This window comes from Octopus sinensis, linkage group LG2, assembly GCF_006345805.1.
Source record: "Octopus sinensis linkage group LG2, ASM634580v1, whole genome shotgun sequence".
Lineage (NCBI taxonomy): Eukaryota > Metazoa > Mollusca > Cephalopoda > Octopoda > Octopodidae > Octopus > Octopus sinensis.
The window spans coordinates 91,031,648-91,052,271 of record NC_042998.1 but is presented as its reverse complement, the minus strand read 5'-3'; the positions used below and the strand labels follow the sequence as shown (position 1 = coordinate 91,052,271).

The window sequence follows — 20,624 nt, the reverse complement described above, 5'->3', positions numbered from 1 at the left end:
GCAACCGGTATCAACCCCGAAAGGATGAAGGGCAAAGTCGACCTCGGCGGAATTTAAACTCAGAACGTAAAGTCAGATGAAATACCGCTAAGCATTTCGCCTGGCATACAAACGTTTCTTATTTCTTTACTGCCCACAAGGGGCTAAACATAGAGGGGACAAACAAGGACAGACAAAGGGATTATGTCGATTACATCGACTCCAGTGCGTAACTGGTACTTGATTTATCAACCCCGAAAGGATGAAAGGCAAAGTCGACCTCGGCTGAATTTGAACTCAGAACGTAATGGCAGACGAAATACCGCTAAGCATTTCGCCCAGCTCACCTTTCTGCCAGCTCGCCGCCTTAATGCCTACACACAAAGTTGGGAACGTTAGATTGTGATCTATATAAAGGCCATTAATAAAACTGCTTTAATTAGTTAATTTTTTCGTTTGATTAAATAACTTAATGAAGCGTAAGCTATGTTGGTTTTTGATACTAAAATTTTTATCATAAAATAAATACATAGCTTGTAGCCATTACTGCTTTTGTAAACGAATAAAAACAAATTAAATACAGTATCAAAAAGATCATTAGCTATTTAATTCAATTTGTTCGGGATTTTTTTACCGATTTCTAAATTGTGTGTTGTTTTTATTTAACCCTAGGCTTAGTAGCCTAGCTGGGGAGTGGTGAGACGGTCCACCCTGGACGACGTTTTTACATAGCCGGCTCTTTTCAATCTGCAGTATAAGCTGGTGTACAGGTGAGAGCCTGGCGGCGGCATATTTGGTTGCTTTTTCGTTGTGCCAGACAAGTTCGATTTTTAAATTTTATTTTTTTAATCAGAAGGAATGCAATACCCATGACACGTTATACGGCTTTTGAAACCGGAGGAAGTTATCCTCAAACCGGAAACATGACCCGAATGCTTGCAACAGAGTAGACTCTGCTAAAGACACCCAATGTGTCTGATGTTAGCCAATAGCAGGATTCGAACTAAGAACGCAAAGGGCTGGAACAACTACTACAAAGCATCTAACCCAATGTTCTTACAATCCACCGCCTTGGATAAGTACTTTTTTTATTGACTCCGACCATACCCTAGAAGGGATGTAAGGCAAAGTTAACCTCAGCGGAATTTGAATTCACAGAGTCGGAACGGAACATAAACTGCGAAGCATTCTATCTACCATTCTAACGAGTCCACCACTTCGCTATTCCTGGGCATCCCATCATGACTTGGGCCTTTGTAATGAAACAAAGTAATTAAACACATTCGGGTTATAATATGGCAGAAACGTTAGCACGCCGGGCGAAATGCGTAGCCGTATTTCGTCTGCCGTTACGTTCTGAGTTCAAATTCCGCCGAGGTCGGCTTTGCCTTTCATCCTTTCGGGGTCAGTTAAATAAGTACCAGTTACGCACTGGGGTAGATATAATCGACTTAATCCGTTTGTCTGTCCTTGTTTGTCCTCTCTGTGTTTAGCCCCTTGTGGGTAGTAAAGAAATAAATATTCATTCATTTATTTACTTATTTATTTGCTTACAAGTTATAAATTGTTGAAACTAGACCACTGAACTGAATTAAGACAACACTATATTAGCGAATTGAATAAATTAACGTTTAAGTATATGAATAGATTAAACAGTCTACAATTGAATTATATTTGCGAACACTTTCAAAGGATATATATATATATATTTATATTTATTTTTATATATATATATTATGAAGAAATGAATAGGATAATTATCCCCTTATACAGCACAACTAATTAGCGCTCTAGTTGAGCATCAGGAATATAATGTCAAGAAAGATAGTATGTACAGGACTGCGCACAATTGCTAAATTTCATTTTGATAATCTGCTTTCATTTTATGGCACGAAGGTATTAAACTTAATGCCGCTTTTAATACTAAACTTTGCCCTCAGTCATATAAAAATTAATTTTAAAACTCCCTAAATTAAGGATTTTAGTCTCTCACATATATCGGTGAAATATTAGAAATGTATGCATTTGTTTCTGTATACACACACACACACACACACATTCACACACACACACAGGAGAGAGATGAGTGTTTCTGTATTTGCTTCTAAATGTGTGTGTGTGCGCGCGCTTATGTACATCAATATCACTATGAATTTCAATATCACTATATATATATACTCGAGAGTAAGTCTGAGGAAATCTAACCTGATACTGTCTATTATTGACTCTAGGCCAAAAATTGCTGATATGTGGAAAGGTTAAGTAAAGCGAAATGGCTCAAGCTAGAACCGAAACTGTGTCACAAGTAGCCAGTCATAGCGCTAAGTTGTCCTATATATATAAAACAGTATTCTACTATTTTACTTGGAGAAATCCTACAGATGTAAACAACACCTCCGATATACCACTGTCTTATAGAAAACATTTATCTTAATATAATAACCACATACTGGTATAATAGTCACAGTGAACCAGTTCTTGCGAAGATCCTGCTGAAAACCATAACACTTAGATTTTCTCAGTCCGAACCGCAGCCTAATGTATCGACATAAAAGGATAAGTATTACCCTAAAAGTATTAACACCTACGTGAATATGGCTTAACCGATCAACACTGGTTGATTTATAATGGTTGACACGGCACACTTCAAAGGAACTATACGAGTTTTCCCGCCTAAAAGATTCGTCGATGATTCTAGAAGGGTAGCCTACAGTAATAGAAATTGGTAAATTCCAACTCAGGTCGGAGTTACTCAGCTGTCTTGAGAAATCTGACACATGGTTCTGTCTTAGCACGTTGGTCTCTTCTCTTACTTTCCTTATGTAACTTGATTACGACGTAGAATCATGTTACCACCAACCTTAACTTGTGATGTCGAGTAACGCATATTAATTATATGTAGTGATTTAACTTCCTTGCACTACTTTCATAACATTATTTAGCAATGTGTATTGTAAAAGATTCCTAACTGTTATATTCGTTGTACTTTATTACATTATTTATCAGATGTACGCTTGTAAATGTAAACGATGTATATTAATAAAATATTTGAAAACTAGTGTAAATTTTTGTGTGGTCATAGCTTTCACACACAGCCTACCTAATTTTGTGAGCAACAACTGAAGAATACATGACTAACCATCACACTGAACTGTGATTGCCTCGCTGGAACTCTGAGCAAAAATATACAAGAACGCTATCGGTTACAAATGTTTTTCATAAAATGATCATGGTATATTACTGACCAATCACTAATCCAATATTTAAGGTATAAACAGACAAAATTGGAGATCTGTACTTCTAAATCACAAATTCAGTCAAATGTATACAGATAGGTTGAGCGAAACGTATACCTGGTAGCTAATCATAGTAACAGCCAGATCATCCCTCATATCACACCTGTCTTATGTATGTATGTATGTATATATGTATGTATGTATGTATGTATGTATGTATGTGTGTGTGTGTGTGTGTCATTATTCAGTTTATTTCAAGATTTAGTGCGAATAGAGAAAAACCGGTTTCTAACCTAGATCCAAGGTTCCTTGATTGGAATTTCAACATCAACAACAGGGTATTTTTGCATGCATGTATGTATGTATGTATGTATGTATGTATGTATGTATGTATGTATGTATGTATGTATGTATGTATGTATGTATGTATATACAGGGGTTGGACAGAATAATGGGAACACCTAGCATCATAGCATCATAATTTTGAAATATCTATAAAACCGTCAAAAGCTCGATTATTTTTATGTTTTTTTATTTATTATTAGTGTTGCTTAATATGTTTTGCTAAAATTGCTGTTTCTTTTCAGATATCATCAGAAAAAAGTAATTAAAATTGATTTAAATGACAGATCTATCAGACTTTCAAAGAGATCGAATTGTTGGTGTCTCTATAGCAGTCGCTAGCGTAACGAAAACAGCCGAAATGCTTGGTGTATCAATAAGTACTGTCTCGAAAGTAATGACAGCCTTTGAGAAAGAGGGAAAAACCGCCTCGTCGAAACAAAACTCCAGAAGAAAGCTAAAACTTTCAGATAGGGACCGTCGGACTCTTACGTGAATTGTTAGAAAGAATCACAAAAGTACAGCTCCAAAATTACTGCAGAGCTTAATGACCACCTCGAGAACCCACTTTCCACAAAAACTGTTCGCCGGGAGCTGCACAATGCCGGATTTCACGGGAGGGCTGCAACCAGAAAACCACTACTTTCAAAAACAAACGTTGCAAAGTGTTTAGAGTGGAATAAAAACCTACAGAATTGGTCCCTTGAGCAGTGGAAGAATATTATTTTCTCAGACGAGTCATCCTTTAACTTATTTCCGACCACCGGCCAAGTATACGTGTGGAGACAGCCAAAAGAAGCATTTGACCTAGACTGCCTTCTTTCAACTGTTAAACATGGAGGAGGATCTGTGATGACCGGGGGGTGGGGGCTATATCTTGGAAACCCGCTGGCCCAATGGTTTCCCTTCATGGCAGACTTAATAGTCAAGACTATTTAAGCATTTTATCTAATCAAATTCATCCTATGGTTGCGGAACTGTTTCCGGAGGGAAACGCAATCTTTCAGGATGATAATGCACTAATTTACATAGCTAAAGTTGTTACTGAATGGTACAAGGAACATTCTAGTGAAGCTGAACATCTTATCTGGCCACCATAGCCCAAGGTCTTAATATTATTGAACGTTTATGGTGCATTTCAGAAAAACAAGGAGTCGATATCCTCCACTACCATCACTACAAGAAGTGGAGACTGTTTAAGCTGGGGAATGAACAAAAATTCCTTTGGAAACAATTCAAACTTTGTACGAGTCCATACTTCGTAGAATTCAAGCTGTAATTACTGTCAAAGACGGTCCTACCCCATATTGAAATAAATTTGTTTGAAATTATAAGGTGTTTCCATTATTTTGTCCAACCCCTGTATATGTTCAGATTTTTATGTTTTGTTTTATGTATGTATTCTCATGCATATAATTGCATATCTAGACATATTCATATATACTTAAATGATAAAGTTCTGAAGAGTTTTACAGATTTTTACAGTCCCAGTGATGGTTTGGATCTGTAGTCTTCAAATCAGCTTTCTCCTTTCTGCTTTTGAGAAGCCTAATTTCTCAAGATTGGTATTTAAGCAGTGTGTTATATATCCCAGGGCCCAAATAATTACAGCTTTAAACCTGAACTTGTAATCTGGATAGAGTAACTATAGATTTCTCAATAGTTCAGCGTAGGTATTTTCTTTTTCACTGATCTTTAGCTTTATGGTGCTTCTGCTAATTATTCTTAATGCTCAATATTACGCATCTCTCGTCTTGCAATACATCTTCTGAAAATCCAACTATTATACTTCACTGGTTGTTTTAGGCATGGTGTTCTAAGACTGATTAACCAATGTGTCCTTCCGTTTGATTAACATTTTGCTGTTATTTCTAGCAATTCGAGTGGCCACTTAAACTCTCTCGTTCGTTCGTTATTGTGTTCTGTAGTAAAGAGTTGTGCTGTTGATAATACTGTTGATGTTTAGTCCCAGTTCAGCCATATCGAAAAGACATATCGTTGGTGATCCAGCTGTGACAATACCATTTTTGATCTGCGTCCAGTAGCTGATTTATTCTCGAAGCTTGCCAATTAACTATCCAAAAGACTGCAAGCCTGTTTAGCAGAAGAATGAAATGTATTTTCAATATTTGATTTTTAAAATTATTTTTTACTATATTATAGTTATTTTTTATAGAATGCTGTAATATTTCTCTTTACTAATTCAGAGTTCTAATTATTTAATTTTTTTCTTAGAGCTAACAACTTTTCAAATATGTACAGACTAGCAACTACTTCGACACTAGGCTTGTGTTGGACGGCATTGTTTTACGGTTTAAATATGTTGCTGTTGCTAGACTTATTACTACTGCCAGAGCACAAGTGAGATAATGTTTTTATTACCTCATAATTTTTTTTAAATAGTCAGGTGGCGTTATGGCCTCAGAACCGTCTCTCTAATGTATCAGATGATTTAAACCAATACGATTTCAAAACAAATTATACATTTCCTGATTCTCTATTCATTTCCAACCATCTTACATTTTATAAATAATTGTGGAATTTCTATGGCTACAACTGGTAAATTTATTATTACTTGTCAGCAGATTCATTGGAAGATTCACAATATAATTTTCACTTTGTAATTTATAATGTAGAATGTATTTAATAAACTGGTTATTATACTTTTGAATATCTTACATTAAGTGTAGAAGCCGTATAGGTTAGAATAGTGAACAGTGATTGCCTTGAAGTAGTTACTCAGTTGAAAATTTCATCAAGATAGATTGAAAAATGGTGAGCAAATCACTTCACTCATGCTGGTAAGTCCTTAGTGAAGGTTTCAATGTCACATTTTTTCGTTTTCTATCGATGAAAATGACAAAGCTTTTATGTATAGACTAAATAAACTGATAGCTTCCGTGGTAAATTATTATAAATGTGTCAGCTGTCGTAGTTTAATAAATTTGATATTTTACTTTTATATTGGTTAAAATCAATTTGGATTTTGAGAGGAACAACATGACAGGTGTTACAAGATGCCTCCACGGAAACATATTTATGTTCTGTTCTTTGTTCCAGTGCTGATCCCAAATTCTTTTAATGAACGTAATGTTACATCCGAAAGGAAGGTTATGATACTGGGCTATTGCTACTGTTGCTAATGAGATATCTATTTAACCCGTGAGATCATGGCTCTGTACGTGGAAAGAGTGTTTCAGCCTGTAGGGAATACGACCGTACGTAAGGAGTTGGTGACAAATGTCTCCTTTTGAACGCCGCACGGTAGCCCCTAACAAAATAAGAAGCCACATACATGATATAAAATACAGTGCCAAAAGGAATAAATGGGGACAACAAACCGGTCTACTGTTTGAGAGAGAAGACTTTATTTACAAAGTGTACAAAGAGAGAGTGTGTGGGTGCTAGCAAAGGTGTAATGTCTGAATGCGTGCGCATTCATGTTTGTGTCTGTGTGTTCGTGTGTGCGACAGAAAGTGTATGCGTATAAAACAGAATACAGAGCATAAGATAAGTCTCTCAGCATATTGAGTTAAGATGGAATTAGTTTACCAGTTCGTAAGTGAGGTACACGATAGCAAACCGTCCTGTAACAGGATGTTGGGGTCACGAGGCAGATTGCCGGTTGGGCACATGTCGTGCAGCGGTTTGTGACTTCAATGCCGTGCCGAGTCTCTTGATACAGGAAGTTCTTTCAGATAGACTGGAACTGTTTTACCTCGGTGAAATACTCACAAACAGCGTGGAGTCTAAACCTGGACGATGTTGATGTGTACATGTTGTTGAAGGCGACGGAGATGAAGACAACGTAGAGTTGAAGGACGACGATGGTGATGACGGTAGCGGAGATGGAGAACGTCCTGTCTGTCGCTGGTGTAAGTTAGCATCGTCATGGCTGGAGCAGGAGCATGGCTGGCTGGCTGGCTGGCTGGCTGGTCGTCTGTCGCTGGAACTGGAACATGGCTGAGTAGCTCGGTGGTCAATGACTAGACCTTAGAAGATCTAGAGCCAAAGACCTGGAATAGTGAATGGTGGCGCCTTATAATGCCTGGGGTAGGCTCAAATGAAGCATCTTATCCGAAGGCCGTGATTGGTTGGCTTACACACTGGCGCGAAATAAGTCGAGAGAGACAAACTGCGTCAACCAATCAGATAAATTGACACAACAGGGTCAAACTAGCCAAAGATGGTTGTAATCTACCACGAGTTTATTCCTAATATGTCTCTCAAACAGTGAGGATATCAGTCATGCTATAAGCCTATGTTTACAAAGCAGCATCTTATCCTACTGATAAGGCTTACATGGCGGACTGTCTCGGCTGTAGCAATTACATTTGAATGTACTGTCTGCCAATATTGTTTGGATACTTTTTTTTATCGATGAACGCGTTCGTTTCTTTTCTTTACCCCCACCCCCACCCCAACATGTCTGAACTTCCCTCTTTCTAAATTCCCACTTATTTCATGCCTTTAGCAGAGCGAACATCTTCAATGTCGTCCCACCTCTCAAAAATTAATTTTCAATGATTTCATCTTTCTCTTACAGATATCTTTGGAACAATGATGCGAGTGTCACCTTTATGTTCGCTTTCCAAAATATACTCACGGTTAGAAAAAAAAGCATGAAATATTGATCTTTGTTATGAAAAAATCTTTAGAAAAACAAACACTTGATGATGCAACCAATTCGTAATGACTTGGACTGATTTACAAGGATAATGCATTCCAGATTTGAGATTTGCACTTCAGATTCAGTATTGTATGGTATAATATACAGAAACTAAAGTAAATAATATTGTAAAGACATGTAATCCAATGTTCTGTTGTTTCTGCCAATTTGCCGTCTTACACTGATATGTACTACACCCAACTGAAAAGTATAGCTGACACCTATAAGAGTAGATAACGTGACTGAGTGTGTTAAATTATAAGGCACAAAAAGAAAATGATCTCCCCAGACACAATAGAATAAAAGAATATATATATATATGTGCTGATATATATATATATATATATATATATATATATTATATATATATATATATATATATTATATATATATATATCAGCACACGATCTCAGATCAGGTCATTTGCTATGCAAGTATATGTCCGTATATATATGTATATACATACATACATATATATATATATATATAATATATATATATATATATATATATATATATATTATATATATATATATATATATATATATATATATATATATATAAACTCAAAATTCAAATAAGTTATTCAAATGATAAAGTGGACAGCAAACATAATCCAACCCTGACTTTTAATACATACATACATACATAATATATATATATACATACATATATATATACATACATATATATATATACATACATTATATATATACATACATATATTATATATATATATATAATATATATATATATATATATATATATATATATATCTATATATATATATATATATATATCTATATATATATATATTATATATATATAAACAAATCAAATTGCGATAAAATAAAAATAATTATAATCGCTGGTATTACTAACACAAGCCATATATTTTTCATATATCAGTACATTAAGCGAAATATGTGCTAGGAATACAGAAGCTTGATAAATTAAGTGAAATGAAGATAAAAACATTTACTAAACCGGTAATTCTCAGACTGCAGTTTCTTTCTTTTCTTTTCAGCAATAAAGATAACTTATTTGCCCAGGGAGAATTCTTCAGTGAGACCCTGTTTTTCTGGGATCCTAACTCACTAGAAGCATGTGCGTCTAATGATTTACTCTTCCTAACTAATCATATCACTGCGCAGACTCCGAACGTCCCGACAACACTAGGGAATTCTGGTATAACGCCTGGCGCTCATAATTTATCGAGAAATATGTAAACAAATCAAATTGCGATAAAATAAAAATAATTATAATCGCTGGTATTACTAACACAAGCCATATATTTTTCATATATCAGTACATTAAGGCGAAATATGTGCTAGGAATACAGAAGCTTGATAAATTAAGTGAAATGAAGATAAAAACATTTACTAAACCGGTAAATTCTCAGACTGCAGTTTCTTTCTTTTCAGCAATAAAGATAATTATTTGCCCAGGGAGAATTCTTCAGTGAGACCCTGTTTTTCTGGGATCCTAACTCACTAGAAGCATGTGCGTCTAATGATTTACTCTTCCTAACTAATCATATCACTGCGCAGACTCCGAACGTCCCGACAACACTAGGGAATTCTGGTATAACGCCTGGCGCTCATAATTTATCGAGAATATGTAAACAAATCAAATTGCGATAAAATAAAAATAATTATAATCGCTGGTATTACTAACACAAGCCATATATTTTTCATATATCAGTACATTAAGGCGAAATATGTGCTAGGAATACAGAAGCTTGATAAATTAAGTGAAATGAAGATAAAAACATTTACTAACCGGTAAATTCTCAGACTGCAGTTTCTTTCTTTTCAGCAATAAAGATAATTTATTTGCCCAGGGAGAATTCTTCAGTGAGACCCTGTTTTTCTGGGATCCTAACTCACTAGAAGCATGTGCGTCTAATGATTTACTCTTCCTAACTAATCATATCACTGCGCAGACTCCGAACGTCCCGACAACACTAGGGAATTCTGGTATAACGCCTGGCGCTCATAATTTATCGAGAATATGTAAACAAATCAAATTGCGATAAAATAAAAATAATTATAATCGCTGGTATTACTAAACAAGCCATATATTTTTCATATATCAGTACATTAAGGCGAAATATGTGCTAGGAATACAGAAGCTTGATAAATTAAGTGAAATGAAGATAAAAACATTTACTAAACCGGTAAATTCTCAGACTGCAGTTTCTTTCTTTTCAGCAATAAAGATAATTTATTTGCCCAGGGAGAATTCTTCAGTGAGACCCTGTTTTTCTGGGATCCTAACTCACTAGAAGCATGTGCGTCTAATGATTTACTCTTCCTAACTAATCATATCACTGCGCAGACTCCGAACGTCCCGACAACACTAGGGAATTCTGGTATAACGCCTGGCGCTCATAATTTATCGAGAAATATGTAAACAAATCAAATTGCGATAAAATAAAAATAATTATAATCGCTGGTATTACTAACACAAGCCATATATTTTTCATATATCAGTACATTAAGGCGAAATATGTGCTAGGAATACAGAAGCTTGATAAATTAAGTGAAATGAAGATAAAAACATTTACTAAACCGGTAAATTCTCAGACTGCAGTTTCTTTCTTTTCAGCAATAAAGATAATTTATTTGCCCAGGGAGAATTCTTCAGTGAGACCCTGTTTTTCTGGGATCCTAACTCACTAGAAGCATGTGCGTCTAATGATTTACTCTTCCTAACTAATCATATCACTGCGCAGACTCCGAACGTCCCGACAACACTAGGGAATTCTGGTATAACGCCTGGCGCTCATAATTTATCGAGAAATATGTAAACAAATCAAATTGCGATAAAATAAAAATAATTATAATCGCTGGTATTACTAACACAAGCCATATATTTTTCATATATCAGTATATATATATATATATATATATATATGTTATTTACAATAGTTTTAGTGACCAATATTGGTGTAGCTAGGGTGTGTTCCACTCAGGGCAGCACTGAGTGTGCCGTCCCCACAACGTCAACCTCACAGATCTTAGCATATTCTTAGTTCGTAAAATTCATTCCTGTTAGTAAGCCACACTAGAAAATTGAATCAAAATCGGCATGTATTAACTTTACCTTAACTCCATTGTACTCACATTGTAAAGGCACGTTGCGTAGCGGTTGGGTTGTTGTATTCGTGATCGTATGATCGTGGTTTCGATTTCCGGACTGAACGTAGTTTCCTTGGGCAAAACCCTTTATTTCATGTTGCTGCAGTCCGCTCAGCTATAAGTGAGTTACAGCAGTAGATAGGAAGTTAACCCTACGCCGGACCTTCGTCCCGTTCGAGGATGGAACGTTGTAATCTCAGTCACTTAAATGCCAAAGAAACCAAGTTGAAATCCGGCCTTATGACATCAAGGGCTCATGAAAGGTTTAAATCTAAGTCTATTGTACACGAAATATATTTTGGAGTAAGATATTATAAAAGATGAATTTTGGTGATGGATTTTCCTTTGTTATTTTTAAATTTTAAAAATTTCTTACTCCAGAAACATTTTCACTTTTAAAATGTTCTTGTTATTATTGTTGTTTAGCCCTCGGTCAGTCGCAATTGAATGAGCCTATGATCAAAGGCACATCAGCTTTGTATATCTAGGACTTACTTTTTAAGCCGGTAGGATGTAATTTGAAGGAATTTATCAACTATTTCAAGCAAGTCGAGCGACCATGTAGATGTTCTTTCGTGAACCTTCGGTCACATACGGAGACATAACAGAATATCTTATATTTTAGTCCGGAGGGAAGACATTGTCCATGATTTTTTATAGGGGCTACCGAAACTTAAGAGAGGGAGGAAGATATTCTCAAATCACAAACCTGGTCCAAAATCTTGCAACAGATGCCAGAATTTGGTGTTAAACAGGGCGCTAGATTAAGTCTATTATCCAGTTAGTCCATGGAGAAATTTGAACTGGGCTACATATATCACAAGGTAGCTATTCCCACATTCTTATAGTTTTACCAATCTACCGTGATTTTTGTATTCTATTATCGACCCCGAGATGAGGCGAAAGACAAATTTGACCACAACGGGATTTGATCACAGGGCGTAGAAAGTCAGAATAAATACAGCTAGTTTTTCTCTCAGACCGACGTTCTGACGATTCGGCCAATTCACTTTACATATAATACTCTCTTTTACTCTTTTACTTGTTTCAGTCATTTGACTGCGGCCATGCTGGAGCACCACCTTTTAGTACTTATTCTATCGGTCTCTTTTTGCCGAACCGCTAAGTGACGGGGACCTAAACACACCAGCATCGGTTGTCAAGCAATGCTAGGGGGACAAACACAGACACACAAACACACACACATATACATATATATACATATATACGACAGGCTTCTTTCAGTTTCCGTCTACCAAATCCACTCACAAGGCATTGGTCGGCCCGGGGCTATATCAGAAGACACTTGCCCAAGATGCCACGCAGTGGGACTGAACCCGCAACCGTGTGGTTGGTTAGCAAGCTACTTACCACACAGCCACTCCTGCGCCTATAAATGCAGTTTTATCTTTATTTTCATTTCTTTATTATGACTCAGAATTTTGTCGATGTGGTATCGAAGAGTTTATGATTTAGTTTTTAATTAATAATTACAGAAGTCTAATCAAATGTCTCGTTCTCTTTTTTATAGATTGCAACCGTTTCTCGACCCGATCAGCCAATAATAATTTGTTTGATTAAAACAACACATTCGCGTAGTCGCCAATACTTTCCTCGAGTGGTCCATCTTTACAATATGTTTTACAACTGTCTACAGCACAATACAGCTGCAGCCTTGCCACTGCAGCTTTTGCAGAGAAAGAATCAGCGTAACATTGTTGTCAGTCTTCCTAAAAAAAAAAATGGAAAATTTCCGTTAAATCATGAGATGATCTTAATGAGTCATTCATAGATTCAGTGATTTATGCGGTGAAAACACATACTAGGTTATAATAAATTTATTTCTCTGTTTGCTTTTTATTATTACTGATTAATTCAAGCGGTGAGCAGGCAGAATCGTTAGTGCACCAGACTAAATGCTAAGCGGCGAGCTGGCAGAAACGTTAGCACGCTGGGCGAAATGCTTTGCGATATTTCGTCTGCCGTTACGTTTCTAAGTTCAAATTCTGCCGAGGTCGACTTTGCCTTTCATCATTTCGGGGTCGATTAAATAAGTACCAGTTACGCACTGGTGTTGATGTATTGGACTTAATCCGTTTGTCTGTCCTTGTTTATCCCCTCTATGTTTAGCTCCTTGTGGGTAATAAAGAAATAGGTATTTCGTCTGTCGTTACGTTCTGAATTCAAATTCCGCCGAGGTCGACTTTGCCTTTCATCCTTTCGGGGTCGATAAATTAAGTACCAGTTTCGCACTGGAGTCGATGTAATCGACTTAATCCCTTTGTCTGTCTTTGTTTGTCCCCTCTATGTTTAGCCCCTTGTGGGCAGTAAAGAAATATATTGTGATTCTGAATTTTGTCGATGTGGTATCGAAGAGTTTATGATTTAGTTTTTAATTAATAATTTCAGAAGTCTAATTAAATGCTTCGTTCTCTTTTTTATAGATTGCAACCGTTTCTCGACCCGATCAGCCAATAATAATTTGTTTGATTAAAACAATATATTCGTGTAGTCGCCAATACTTTCCTCGAGTGGTCCATCTTTACAATATGTTTTACAACTGTCTACAGCACAATACAGCTGCAGCCTTGCCACTGCAGCTTTTACAGAGAAAGATTCAGCTTAACACTGTTGTCAGTCTTCCAGTTAAAAAAAAAGTAAAATTTCCGTTAAATCATGAAATGATCTTAATGAGTCATTCACAGATTCAGTGATTCATGCGGTGAAAACACATACTAGGTTATAATAAATTTATTTCTCTGTTTGCTTTTTATTATTACTGATTAATTCAAGCGGTGAGCTGGCAGAATCATTAGCGCACCAGACTAAATGCTAAACGGCGAGCTGGCAGAAACGTTAGCACGCCGGGCGAAATGCTTAGCCGTATTTCGTCTGCCGTTACGTTCTGAGTTCAAATTCCGCCGAAGTTGACTTTGCCTTTCATCCTTTCGGGATCGATCAATTAAGTACCAGTTACGCACTGGGGTTGATGTATTAGACTTAATCCGTTTGTCTGTCCTTGTTTGTCCCCTCTGTGTTTAGCCCCTTGTGGGTAGTAAAGAAATAGGTATTTCTTCCAGCTTTCCATTTTGAGATAAAATTCCACCGAGATTGATTCTGTCGTTCATCCTCTCGGAGTCGATAAAATGAGAACCAGTAAAGTACTGGAGTTGATGAAATCGACTAGTCCTCTTCCCTGCAAATATCGGGCTTGGTGCCTATAGTAGAAAAGATTATTTTTAATTAATTCTAATTTTGACATAAACCCCAATGCTCAACTGGTACTTATTCTATCGACCTAAAAAAGGCAAAGTTGACATAAGCAGTATTTTGAGATCAAAACGTAAACTGCAAGAATTGCTTCTAAGCATTTTTGTTAGACGCTCTCACGATTCTGCCAACTCACGGCCTTTTTATTAAACTTTGACAGTTTATACTTTGGTTAAGCAGAACCTGTATGAGGGAAACTTAAGAGGATTTTTACTTTTCATTTAAAATTCATTGTGCTCAGTGTTTGAATGCGCCTCTGGTAAGTGCATTTCTTTTTCAGAAACAATCTCCGGTTTGTTGGTATAAACCCTCTCTTTCAGGTAGCCCCATGAGAAAAAATCTGGACTAGTCAAGTCTGGGGAACGTGAAGGCCAGTTGACATTGTTGTTGCGGGAGATTATTCTCTCTCCAAAGCACTGCCATAGCAACTACATTGTTTCTCTTGCGGTGTGAATTTTTCATATGAGGATACCAGAAAGAGAGGGTTTACGTCAACAAACCAGAGACCCTGGTGCAACTGAAGGAGACATCAATAGAGAAATCTGAGAAGTGGGGTCTGAAACTCTTGAAGGTGTTATGGTGCAAGTTTTGGAAAGAGCACGGGCGTGCGGAGCCGAAAATGACTGCCATTTAAGCGATGTCAGTTTTCATATGTGTTGTAGTGGTGTTGCAAAATTTGACTAGTGCATATTAATTTCCATTATGTCCTTTATATTATATTAAAATTTCATGCATTTATTTGTAAAGTTAAGGAAGTTATTAAAAATTGAAACCTGTCAGTGGCTTTTGGGACACCCTGCACATGGTAGCGCATCACTTTACAAATGGGCTTTTATAGGAGTTGTCTTATAATGATGAAACATTTTATTAGTAATCATTTTCTATCTCGTTGCTATTTAACACTGTCAACGCCAATAAAGCAGACATACGATCAAAGGCATTTAAACTGTGTTCATCCCGTGCTTTCAGTGACTTTTAGCACAGGCATGTCTTTGTGGTAAAGAAGTTCGTTCTTCAAACTACATAGATTTGAATTCTGACCCACTGCATGAGACTAACCACTTCTTGTGGTAAGTAAAGAAAGCATTATTTACTAAGTGATTTCGTTTGTTATTTATGTTGATGTTATTTAAACCAAGTCAGCTCTAATCGTGCAGACTTGGCCATTCCGTTTATATTATCAGGTATAAGATACTATGGATTAGGGACTCCATGAGAAATTTAGTAAGGTTAATCAATGATTCTCTCAAAACTCAACAGGACTGTTAGTTTGTTTTATATATACATATATATGTATGTGTATACACACACACACACGCACATATATATATATGGCTCGCCACTTCATCCTACGTGGATATCCCCGCACCAGTATCCACACCGCTCTTGCCAGAGCACTTCCGTGTACCGTGCATCTGCTCTCTCCCTCCGCACCCGCCCCGCCATCTCCCGTCTCCCCTCACCTACCACTCCTCCACCTTACGTCTCCAACGCACCATTCTCCGAACCTTCCGGCGACTCCAGTCCTATCCTTCCACTTCACACATCTTCCCTAACCGACCCCTCCCCTCCTTCAAACGTGCCCACAACCTACGAGACCTCTTGGTCCACAGCTTCTTCCCCAACCCAACCTCCTAACCCGTCTCGTTCCCCTGCTCCCGTCCACGCTGCCGTGCTTGCCCTTAACTCTCCAACACCACCCTCCTCACTGGCACCCATCATCGACCCTATCATATCACCGACTCCTTCACCTGCACTTCTACCAATGTCATCTACTGCATCTCCTGCTCTCTCTACCCTTCTCTACCCTGGCAAACAGCCAGCCGCTTGGCTGACCAGTTCACGAAAACCTCCCGAGACATCCGACTCGGCAATGACACCTCGGTCTCGCGCCATTTCCGTTCTACCGGTCACTCTTTGCAACACCTGTCTGTGTTCGGATTGTCCTTGCAGAGGGGCCAGCAGGACTCCCGTTTGCGCCGTTAACAGGGATTAATCTTCTCTCTTCGTTTCTTTGCTCCACATGGGCTCAACTCGCTTCCCCTCTACTTTCTCCCTCTCACACCTACTTCCTCCCACCCATCTCTCCTCTCTTGCTCCAGCTCCTATTTCTCTTCACTCCTACTCTCCTTCTCTCTTCTCTTCACTCCTACCCACCTTCTCCCTTCCTCCTCTCCCTTCATCGTCACCCTCCCTCGTAACCCCACCCGACACAATTCAACCCCACCTTCCCTATCCATCCCTTGCACCCACCCCATCCCTTGCACCCACTTCCACATACTCTACCTCTACCTCCCACCCTTAACCTACTTACATACCCCATCCTCAGCCTAACCCACACCCCACCCTTGCTTTCTCCAGTCTCGCCTCCCCCACATCCCAATACCATTACACCACAGCACACACCACTACACCATACACCACCATACCACACAACACCACATCACATCATATCACATCCCATCACACCACCACGCACACACTAGCACTGACCACTTCCTAGTCCCATACCATCATCCACATACCTACACATACACACACACGTCAAGGTCACCAGCCCTCTTCCACACGCACATACATGCTCTCTTATACATACGCACGCGCACGTTCGTTTTGGGATCACCACTACCTTATTATCACCACTTCTTCCGAGCTTTCCTGTGGGATCCCTCTGTCCGGCATTCACCATGATAGATCGCTAACCACTACACATTCTTTATTTTCTCTCCTTGTTTCTTTCTGTGTTCCTTTCTGTGGAAAAGCGTAGGCTCGAAACGTTAAAGACTTTTTCACTTTCCGAGCGTTAAACTAATACATCTGCTTTTTGTCTATACCACCTGTCTTCGTCTTTGTTTTCCTTGTGAATTCCCCCTATGTATGTATATATATATATATATATATATATATATATAGTATTATATTATATATATATATTATATCTATTAATATAATATATATAATATATATATATATATTAATATTTATAATAATATATTATATATATATTTATATATATATATTTATATATATATATAATATATATATATATATATATATATATATGTATATCATGTATGTATGTATGTATGTATGTATGTATGTATGTATGTATGTATTATTATGTAAAAGAGTCTGGGCCAAAAGATTTTTGGTATCTGACGATATGCCATAAAGCTAAACCATTTATGGACGGGAAACCTAAAGTAATCCCATAAACTAGTCTTGCCCATCTTTAATACATACATACATACATACATACATACATACATACATACATACACACACACACATATATATATATATGTAATTCCTTTTCCTTCCCTTCCAGCCCCTCACACCTCCTCTTCACTTTAGATGTAAAATCCCTGTACACAGTGATTCCCCACAATGACGGTCTCCTAGCCCTCCAACACTTCCTCGACCGTCGTCCCGACCCCACCCCCAGCACCCCCACCTTCTCCGTTTGGCCGAGCTCGTCCTCACCCTCAATTGCTTCACGTTCGCCGGGGAAACGTACCAACAGGTGTCTCGGGTCGCGATGGGAACTAGGATGGGCCCCAATTTCGCCAGTCTCTTTCTTGGCTACATTGAGGCCCAAGTGTTCTCCCAGTTCTCTGGGCCGACCCCCGAACTATACGGTCGCTATATCGACGACTGCGTAGGTGCCACCTCCCTTTCCCGTGAACTTCTCTGCCAATTCATCTCTTTCCTTTCCAACTTTCACCCCTTCCTTCAATTCACCTCCACCATCTCCAACACCTCTGTCAACTTCCTTGACATCTCTCTCCGCATCGATCACCCCTCCAGATCTCTCACCACCACCGCCTTTTTTAAACCTACGGATTCCCACCTCTATCTCAACTTCTCTTCCTCCCACCCCTTCCACACCAAACGAGCCATCCCCTACTCCCAGTTCCTCCGCCTCCGACGTTTGTGCAGCCGCGACCAGGATTTCGAGACCCAATCTCAATACCTGGCCCGCATGTTCAGACTCCGAGGTTACCCACCCATACTCCTCTCTGATGCCCTCACCCCGCCCGTCGCATCGACCGCACTACCGCCCTGTCTCCTTCCCCCCCCCCCCCCCCCAACCGCACCCCCTTCCCCCTCCTTTTCCACCCCTCTACCCTACCCCTTCGTCGCAAGATACTACGTGCCTTCCGTCGCCTCCAGCTTGATCCCACCACCCGCCCCATTTTCCCTAACCTACCCCTGTCCTCTTTCAAACGAGCCCGCAATCTGCGTGACCTCCTGGTCCACAGCACCCTCTCTCCTTCCCCCTCAGCCCCACACGGATCATTCCCTTGCTCTAGATCCCGCTGCAACACTTGCCCCTTCATCACCAACACCACCGCTGTCACCGGCTCCAACCTGCACACTGTACGCATTAGGCACTCTTTTACGTGCACCTCGTCTGGCCTTATTTACTGCATTAAATGCAACCTATGCGGGATGCTGTATGTAGGACAGACGGGACGCCGGTTGTCCGACCGTTTCACTGAGCACTTAAGGGACGTTCGCCTACACTCTCTTTCTCCCGTCGCACGCCATTTCCGTTCGGCCGGCCATTCCCTAGATGACATCTCAGTGTTTGGTCTCGCCCCCCACCAAGGTCGCCCACTTTCCAGGCTCCACTTGGAGCAACGCTACATCTTCACCCTACAAACTACCACCCCACACGGACTTAACACAGCCCCCTCCTCTTGAGATCTGTTTTTTTTTTTTTTTTTTTTTTTTTTTGCACACCACCCACACACACACACCCACCTGCCTCCCACACGCACACACACACCCACCTACCTCCCACACACACCCAACCACCTACCTCCCACACGCCTGTTCACACACACACATACGCAGACCCATTTACGTACATACATACATCACACATTTAATCACACACACTTACAGACATACTAGCACACACTAACATACAAACCAACATGCACATACACACACAATACATACATACGCACACACATACATACTTACACACACACACACACACAGACATACATACACACATACACACACACATACATACGCACATACATACACACACACTCACACACACACACACCGCACGTACATACTTCACACACACACATGCAAACATACATGTAGGCACATACATACATACATGCCCACACATGCACACCCTTACACTGAATGCACACACACATACACCTTTTTGCATCCAGGCAGCCCCCCCTCTTTTCTGCTTTCCGGTTTTGGCTGATGGATCCTCGGTTCCCGCGTAGCGGGGCGTTCGAGGGCCTTTGCGCTCGCGCGCCTTGGCGCGCGCTGGGGGCTTGGTCGGCCCCTTGGGCTTGCGTTGTACTGCTTGTGCGTTGTGTGCGTGAGCGCGCTTTGTGTGTGGGCTTGCTTCGGATGTGCGCGTACGTATGTATGCATACATACCCACACACTCGCATGCATCCCTACCCACATACATACACGCACACCTACTCACACACACACATACACACACATACCTGCACACACACACACATACATACATACACACATACCTACTTCAGACATACACACACACAGACATAACACCCATACACTCACACTCACACGCATACACACACACACATACACACGCACACGTACACATACACACACACACAACACCTACATACATACATTACACTTGTATACACACACACTTACATTCATACACACACACACCTACACAGCCATACCCTCACTCAGACACACACATCTACCTACACACACACAAACACACACGGACACACACCCATACATACATACATCTACACACACACGCCTACACACATACATACACACATACATAAACACACACACATATACATATACACACATACGCACACACACATATACTTATACACATGCACACACACACACACATACATACACACACCCATATACATACATACACACATACCCACATACTCCTATACGCACATACATACACAAAGACATACACACTTACAC

The 20,624-nt window shown here is 39.2% G+C and overlaps 1 long non-coding RNA gene across 3 annotated transcripts in view; it reads left to right on the top strand.

Annotated features, from left to right (window-relative positions):
- LOC118768612 overlaps positions 1 to 13,172 on the top strand; it is a 38,947-nt gene extending 25,775 nt beyond the window's left edge. The window contains exons 2-5 of one of the 3 annotated variants that reach the window (XR_005004402.1): positions 5,965 to 6,116; positions 6,248 to 6,332; positions 8,104 to 8,342; positions 12,901 to 13,172. This is a non-coding gene — a long non-coding RNA (uncharacterized LOC118768612). Of the gene's footprint in view, positions 1 to 5,964; positions 6,117 to 6,242; positions 6,333 to 8,103; positions 8,343 to 12,900 lie in introns of all 3 variants that reach the window. The other 2 variants (XR_005004403.1, XR_005004404.1) reach the window with 2 other exon arrangements.
- Positions 13,173 to 20,624: the final 7,452 nt, after the last annotated feature.